Source organism: Eumetopias jubatus, unplaced genomic scaffold (genome assembly GCF_037043125.1).
Source record: "Eumetopias jubatus isolate StellerSeaLion01/CBP00866 unplaced genomic scaffold, mEumJub1_p1.0 scaffold_7, whole genome shotgun sequence".
In the NCBI taxonomy this organism is placed as follows: Eukaryota; Metazoa; Chordata; class Mammalia; order Carnivora; family Otariidae; genus Eumetopias; species Eumetopias jubatus.
The window spans coordinates 42,829,658-42,838,089 of record NW_028274813.1 but is presented as its reverse complement, the minus strand read 5'-3'; positions in this window follow the sequence as shown (position 1 = coordinate 42,838,089).

Genomic DNA, 8,432 nt, shown 5'->3' with positions numbered 1-8,432 from the left:
GGCTGTTTTGAAAATTAAATGACATAACACATGTAAAGTGCTCACTATGTGGTAGATGTTTAAAAAAGTATTATTGTTAAGGAATACATCTTAGATCTTCAATGATACACTTTTATTAGATCAAAGTTCTCTTATTTGCAGATGATTTCACTGCCTTAGAGCCAAAGAGTTTTGTATCACACAATGAAGTTGGGAAATTTCTTAGCTCCATATCATGTACCTATCTAAACAGCTCTATATTTAAAAAACCTGGCATAATTACATCCCTACTTTCAAGCTAAAGGTCACAGAATATCCCCATAGAAACCATTGTGTGTTTTACATACCAATCTTGATGTAAGTGCAAAGACTTACTTATAGTAAGGTCATATGTATTCTAATGTATATAAAAGAATTTATAATTATAAAAATTACATATAAATATATAATTCATTGAGATATAATTTACATACCATAAAATTCACTCTTTATACAATTCAGGGGATTTTCATATATTCTGAGTTTTATAATCATTACGATGATCTAACTCCAGAATATTTTCATCACCCTAAAAAGAAACTCTCAACCCCATTAGCTCTCACTCCTCATATTCTCGTTCCCCACCCCTGTGCCCCAGTCCTTGGAAACCACTAATCTTCCTGTTTCTATAGATCTGCCTATCCTGGACATTTCATATAAATGTATTTGTACAAATGTGGCCTTTTGTGTCTGGCTTCTCTCACTTAGCATAATCATTTAAAGCTTCATCCATATTGTAGCATGTTTCAGTACTTCTTTCCTTTTTATGGCTGAATAATACTCCATTATATAAATATGCCATATTTGGTTTACCAATTCATCATCAGATAAATATTTGAGTTTCCACTTTCTGGTGATTACGAAAATGCTACTTCATGAATATTTGTGTACAGGTTTTTGTATGGACATATGCTTTCATTTCTTTTGGGTATATACCTATGTGTGGAATTACTTGATCATATGCTAACTCTACGTTTAAACTTCTGAGGAAATTCTAGGCTGTTTTCAAAGTGGCTGCTACATCTTACATTTTTACCAGCAATGTCTAAGGGCTCCAATTTCTCCACATCTGCACCAATACTTTGTTCTTGCCTTTTTTTTAGTCATCCTTCTCATGAGGTTTTGACTTGCATTTCTCTAATGACTAATAATATTGAGCATCTTTTCATGTGCTTCTTACCCATTTGAGTATCTTTTTTTGAGAAATGTGTAGTCAATTTTTTTGCCCATTTTTAAATTGGGTCATTTATCTTTTTATTGTTGAGTTGAAATCATTCTTTATATATTCTAGGTATTAAACTTTTATTTGATATATATTTTGCAAATATTTTCTCCCATTCTGTGGCCTGTCTCTTCACTTTCTTCATTGTGTCCTTTGAGGTACAAAAGTTTTTAATTTTGATGAAGGCCAATTTATCTATTTTTTTCTTTTGTTGCTCGTGTTCTTGGAGCTATACCTAAGAAACCATTGCCTAATCCAAGATCACAAAATTTACACCTAGGTTTTTTTCTAAGACTTTTATGCTTTAGCTATTACATTTAGGTCTTTGATTAATTTTTAGGTAATTTTTCCAAATGTCATGAGGTAAGGGTGCAATTTCATTCTTTTGTATATAAATATATAGTTGTCCCAGGACCGTTCATTGAAAAGACTATTCTCTTTCCATTGAGTTGTCTTAGCACCTTTGTCAAAAATCAATTGACCATAAGTGTAAGAATGTAAGGGCTGATTCCTGGACTCTCAATTCTATTCTGTTGATCAGTCAGGGAAACAGAACCAGTAGGAAATATATAGAAAGTGAGATATGTGTACATATAGATATGTCTATCTATATATGTATGTACATATATACACATACATAGAGAGATGTATATATATGTAAACACCCACACATATGTACTTACATACAAAGAGAGAGAGAGATTGATCTATTACAAAGAATTGGCTTATGTGATTGTGGCGAGTCTGAAATGCATATGGCAGGCTGTCAGGAAGGGCAGGTACAAGCTGAAGCTGTGGTCCACAGGCAGAATCTCTTCTTCAGGGAAGCCTCAGTTCTGCTCTTAAGGCCTTCCAAATGATTGAATCAGGCCCACCCAGATTATCTAAGATAATCTTCTTTTCCTAAAGTAAATTGATTATAGACTTCAGTCACATTTACAAAATACCTTCACAGCAACACCTAGATTAGAGTTTGATTGAATAACAGGGATTGGGGCCTGACCCACGAAACTGACCATCACAATCTATGTCTCTCTGACAGCAGCACCACACTAGATCAGTGTAGCTTTGTGATACGTTTTAAAATAGGGAGGTGTGAGTCTTCTAACTTCGTTCTTTTCTTTTTTTTTTTTTTTCAAGATTACTTTGGCTATCCTGGGTCCTTTGCATTTCCATGTGAACTAAGGTTCGGCTTGTCAATTCCTGCATCCACATTCATTTTTATATATTAAGATAAACAGATAAATCAGCAACTTTGAAATCTACCCCATGCAACCCATGGTGCTCTGCTTTGTCTCTCAGCATCATTTCATGGATTTACTATCCTCTGCCAGCAACAGTACATTCTCCCTGCCGGTGTGAAAGACTGAGATGCAGAGGCATCATGGGAATAGATGAATAAATAGGACACCCAGTGAGCAATTTCAAGTCTCAAATACCATAATGTAAAAAGTACTCTCTCCTGACAGCAAGAGAGAAATAGTAGCATGTTCCACATTTGTTACTTGACGGGGTTATTGGTGACAAAACAAATGTTTTCACCTTCTTCTGGAGGGGCACACTCAATGCACTTTTAAAATCAATTTATTCAGTTACCCATAAGCCTCTCTTGAGACTTTACAAAGCCCACAGCCCAGTGAAGTGACTTGTGGCTGAAGGGATAAAAAGCACAGTTTCTGCCCTTGTTAGTTTGGGTGACTATCAGAACAAACATAACCAGCCAAAATGAAGAAACCAGGAGCCAATCTGTCTTGTCCTTTTGCCAACGGCACATTTTTTACCCAAGTATCAAATGTGCATTCCCCGTCCCCGCTGACTGGGGGCCATTTTCTGGTTAACCTACATGGTTGGCTTTTTCCAAGGCACACCAGGCTGGGGAGCAGTGATTGTGAGTCTCCTGATCCTTCAAGACACTAGAGTAAGTGAAAGTTCAGTGGTCTTTGCCACCTGCCCCCTCTCCCCTCCTCTGAGCCAAGCTGTTTGATTTTCTGGGAAGGTTCCTCTGCATCAGGCAACCTGAAGTGATTTGAGAAACAATGTGTTTTGTTCAGAACCAGTTAATAGCCACTTGCCTAGAAAAATACCTAATTTAGCAATTGGCCTTTGTGAGGCTTACTCTGAGGGTTCCTCACCTTTGCTCATCACTGGCTTTGAGAATTCTTAAGGGATGGAGCTAAAAGCTCTTTGGAGATTGAAGAAATAGGGCTGCATTTTATAAAGAGGCTTTCTCTCTTCTTTTCTTTTTCTTTTTCAATAATCAGATCCCTGAGAAAGAGGACACCAAGGCGAGGATTGAGAAGCAGTGTCCCCTACTGCTCAAATCTGCACCCACAGTTGATGTGGGGCCTGGGCAAGAAGGCGGTCCTTGAATTTTCATTGAAGGCATTATGTACTATGTGGTGAACATCACAGTCCTTTATGCCACGCTGAATAGGTGAGTAGAATCAGCTTTTTAAAGGCCCCTTGAAGATATATCATTTGTAGAACACACCAAAATCTGTTTAACAATATTCATCAGGATTATGCATTTAAGTGGAAAAGGACAGTTTGTTTCTCAAAATAAAGGTGGTCTGGGTGTTCATGTTGATTATTCTTGAGATTCCCACACCAATGAGGCAGAACCTGGTGCCCCCGACCACCCCACCCCAGGCCAGTTTAAAATCAGCATGAATGCTGTGTAATCTAACCAACAGGATTGATCCAGGTCAGGTATTAAGGGCTAAAATGGATTAAACAAAAGACATTCCGAATCCTTGTAACAAGAAGGAAAAACTTCAAAGGTGGGATTTGTTCCTGTTATGACAAAGAAAGTGGATTTACAAACTGCCTTGAGGCACACCCCTCTGTGACTTTCAATTTGCTCTCCACAGTGGGGGGAGGCTTTCCCCCTTCTCTTTTTTTCCCCCCAGCTCCTGGAGTCCTCCCCAGGGTAAGAACTTCTGGTTAAGAGGATCAGATTGAGGCTTTTTCCTGTTTGTTTTTAAAGACCAGGCACCCAGCATCTCCCCAATCAAATGACACTCCTGTCCAGGCACCTCCCAGGTCCCCATCACTCAAACATGTAACAGTAACAATAAGCAGGTAAATTAGGGAGTGCCATTTAGATCCCTTCAATAGCGCAGACTGTACTCTCCGGTGTGGTGCTTGCATTTGGTGTGACAATCCCGAAGAGAGAAATGCAAACAAGAAACAGGGTATCCTAAAGGGTTAAAGATAACTCTACTCTGTGAGAGGAATTAACCTACCTCACCACATAGACTTACAGTCCTGGATCAGGATTAGCCACGTTAGGTTTTATTTTCAGTACCCTGATGCAATATTATAATAAGTTTTACTGTAATAGTACATATGTAAACATAAATTATTTATCTTCTAGGAGTTCAAAGCATTGTGCAGTTTTTGGTAAGATATGTACATATATACGTTCACTTACATATGTATCTATGTTCTATGCATTGATCAATTACTGTACTTAAATCACCTTAAAATACATAAGTTCTCTGGGATAAAAATGGAAAATGGAAATAGTATGTAAATGTTGCATCAAAGTTTCTCAACTTAAGTGCTGCACAAATCCCTTTAAAAGGAAATAAACTCCCACCTAGCAGTGCGCCCAGCGGTCCTGCAGATCTGTCTCTCGCTTCAACAGTGTTTGGACGGCACGGACCCAGGGACGCCCCTCCAACCAGCCAACGACCACCCTCCAACCTCTTTTCTAGTCGCAACCTTGGGAGCCATTTTCTTGGCCACCCGCGGCCTCTGGGACCAGCCAATAGCCAATTTCGAGCTTAGCTCCTTATCGCTAATCAACGGTGAGCTCCCAGATTCGTCAGAAAGATTCCACCCGGGGGGGGGGGACGAGGGGAGGCCGCCGTCAACCGCCTGGGCAACATGAATCTGCGGGCCTCCTACACCTACCTCTCTCTAGGCTTCTATTTCCACCGTGACGATGCTGCTCTGGAAGGTGTGGGCCATTTCTTCCTCGAGCCGGCTGAGGAGAAGCGGGAGGGCGTGGAGCGTCTCTTGAAGATGCAAAACCAGCGCGGCTGCCGCGCCCTCTTCCAGGATGGGCAGAAGCCATCCTAAGATGAGGGGGCTAAAGCCCTGGATGCCATGGAAGCTACCCTGGTTCTGGAGAAGCGCCTGAACCAGGCCCTTCTGGAGCTGCATACCCCGGCTTCTGCCCCCGCGGACCCCCATCTCTGTGACTTCCTGGAAACCCACTTCCTGGGTGAGAAGGTGAAACTCATCAAGAAGATGGGGACCACCTGAATCACCTCCGCAGGCTGGCCGGCCCCCAGGCTGGGCTGGGCGAGGATCTCTTCGAGACCCTCACTCTCAAGCACGACTAGAAGCCTCTGGAGACCAGCAGGCTTTGAGGGGGCCTCTCTGACATCCCCCTGGTGCCAGAACTTGTGCCTCAGTCCCTCTCTGCAGCCACGAGGCAGCTTTGTAACCACTCTGGAGCCCTCTCCCAAGCCGTGGGCCAAATGGAAATAATAAAGCTTTTTGCAGCAAAAAAAAAAAAAAAGAAAGGAAGGGAGGGAGGGAGGAAGGAAGGAAGGAAAAGAAAGAAAAGAAAGAAAGAAACTCCTCCCGATGCCCAGATGTTGATTTCAATTATGTTTATACTAATGTTACTTAAACATACATGAACATAAAACTAGTTATGAACTCCTTGTATTGCAGTTCTTATTCAATTATAAAACTAAAGTATGTGCACTGATTACAAATGGCAAAAACAGTAAAATTCTAATTAACAACATTAAATTAATGTAACATACAATGTTTTCTTGAAATTGAATTACCATTTACAGCGTGATTTTGGTGCTGCTGGCCCCTCCCGTGTTCTGTTGAGTTTGGCATACCAGTACAGCTCTTGGAACTCCTGGAAAGCGTTTTTCAAACCAAATACAATGACATCATTTGATCCTTATTTTTGCATTACTTCTTTGAATAATTGTTATCATCATGATCTTTTCAACTGTAATATATATTCTGTTATATTTTTATGATGCAACTATAAAAACCTAATATGTGATTTATGTATTGAATTTGCCTGTATTCTTTACTCATTAGCCTGAAACAGCAAATGTACTTCTGGGTTCCAGTGATGCACAGACTTTGGTGCTGAAATTCCATGACAGGATTCTATTATATGTCATCCGGATGATCCGGAATATGATTATATGACATTTTTCAAAGATAGCTTTCTGTATAAAGTCAACAACTTTCGATAGAGAATGCAATGTCCTCTGAGAATATGTCCTTGGCCCTCGATTTAAGGATTCTAAATAAATCTCACAGGCTAAACAGTGTCTTTGTCCCCAGAACTCATTCTCTTGCTACAGGATTGGGCATCTAAATTAAAGAACAAAAATATTCTTCTTTTATTATGAAGCCAGAGTACAGGTCCCAATTAAATAACTTGTCTTCATTACCTAGTGAATAAGTATTTCCCCACAATATAAATATAAAACCAGGTGCTTCTCCTTAAGGACCTTACAACCTACTTGAGACAAGACACAAACGTAAGAAAATTTTTAATATTTGAATATATTCAAAATTTGCTTATGAGTGACATTTCTTGGTCAACACACAATGTTTAAATTAGGCTTTGGAAACATTTGTCATTTACATTTGAATACTTAATAAAACTTCAAATCATGTTGTGATACTATGTGCAGTGAAAAATGCAACATCTGGAAGATGCCATCAGTGGTTTGAAATGAGAAACCTGATAGCATTTGGACTTCAACTTTCTGAAAAACACCTGTGTCATTAGAATGAACTTGAAAGTTGTGACCAAAATATTCAAACAAAGCCATGAGAAATCTCCACAATTGAACTGGGTATTATTTTATATCTGAAAAAGTTGTGTGGCCATAAGAGATAAAATGTATATGGAAAGAATGGACACCTCTGGTAAGTTTAAAGATCTTTAGAATTAGGGAGAAAAGGGGCACCTGGGTGGCTCAGTCAGTTAAGCGTTCAACTCTTGATTACAGCTCAGGTCATGATCACAGGGTCTGCTTAAGATTCTCTCTCCCTCTCCCTTTCCCCTCGCCCCTCCTCTCTCTCTCTCCCTCTTAAAAAAAAAAAATGAATTAGGGAGAAAAGAAATTTACATACAGTTAAGAGCCCCAAATATATCAAATATAATCTAGTGATTTCCCCAGCAGGGGGTATGTTCAGACCCTGCAATTACAGAAGAATTAGGAAATACATAACTGGAACCCAGAGCAATGGCCTATCTGGGACCACCCATTTGGAGGAGTTTAAATGTAGTGACTATAAAGCAGAAGTGGCACATTCCATCAGGATTGCTGATGAGACTCCATGCTTGGTCCAACCTGGAACCTCTGGTTGTTATGCAATCTTAATCCTTAACATGGCTTGAGCTAACCCAAGTCTTTCAACTTTGGGAAGACAGCATCAAATGTGGAAGTTTAAGAGGCTCAAACTTGTAGTTTCAATATATTTGAGTGGAAAGGTATCTGCATATTTGGTATGTATTACTACTTGTAATACTTTAGAGAATCTGTACTACTCGAGTAACTGATGAGCCTTGTAATTCCAGTACTAAAATGTGTGAGTCTGTAACTGATTTAGACTTGTGATTTTAAGTTGAAATCTAAGTTTTTCAATATCATTGCACTAAGAGAGCTTAACAATCATCATATATGAATTTCACTTATTGTATTTATAAAAGTAATTTGAGTACGTGGGAAGTTTGCTTAATCAAACCATTAAAGGACCTTAAAAGGAAATCAAGGGGTCAACTGGGTGGCTCAGTCGGTTGAGCGTTTGCCTTTGGCTCAGGTCATGATCTCAGGGTCCTGGGGTTGAGCCCCATGTCAGGCTCCCTGCTTAACGGAAAATCTGCTTCTCCCTCTGGCCCTCCCCTTCTCGTGCTCTCTGTCTCTCTCATTCTCAAATAAATAAATAAAATCTTAAAAAATAAATAAAAGGAAATCAAGTACATAAATTAATAAATATAATTGAAAGTATTCTAAGATATTTAATTTATTAAACAAATTTATTCAAAGGCCAAGTTAAAAAGCGGTTATTTAAATCTGCTAGGCTAATAAATAGAATAAAAATTGTAAGCCAAACCTAAAAGCTTATGGCAGAGCTGGGTTTTTGAATTGGTAATTTTAGCACATCAAATATTATTGTTTTATTTTTTATT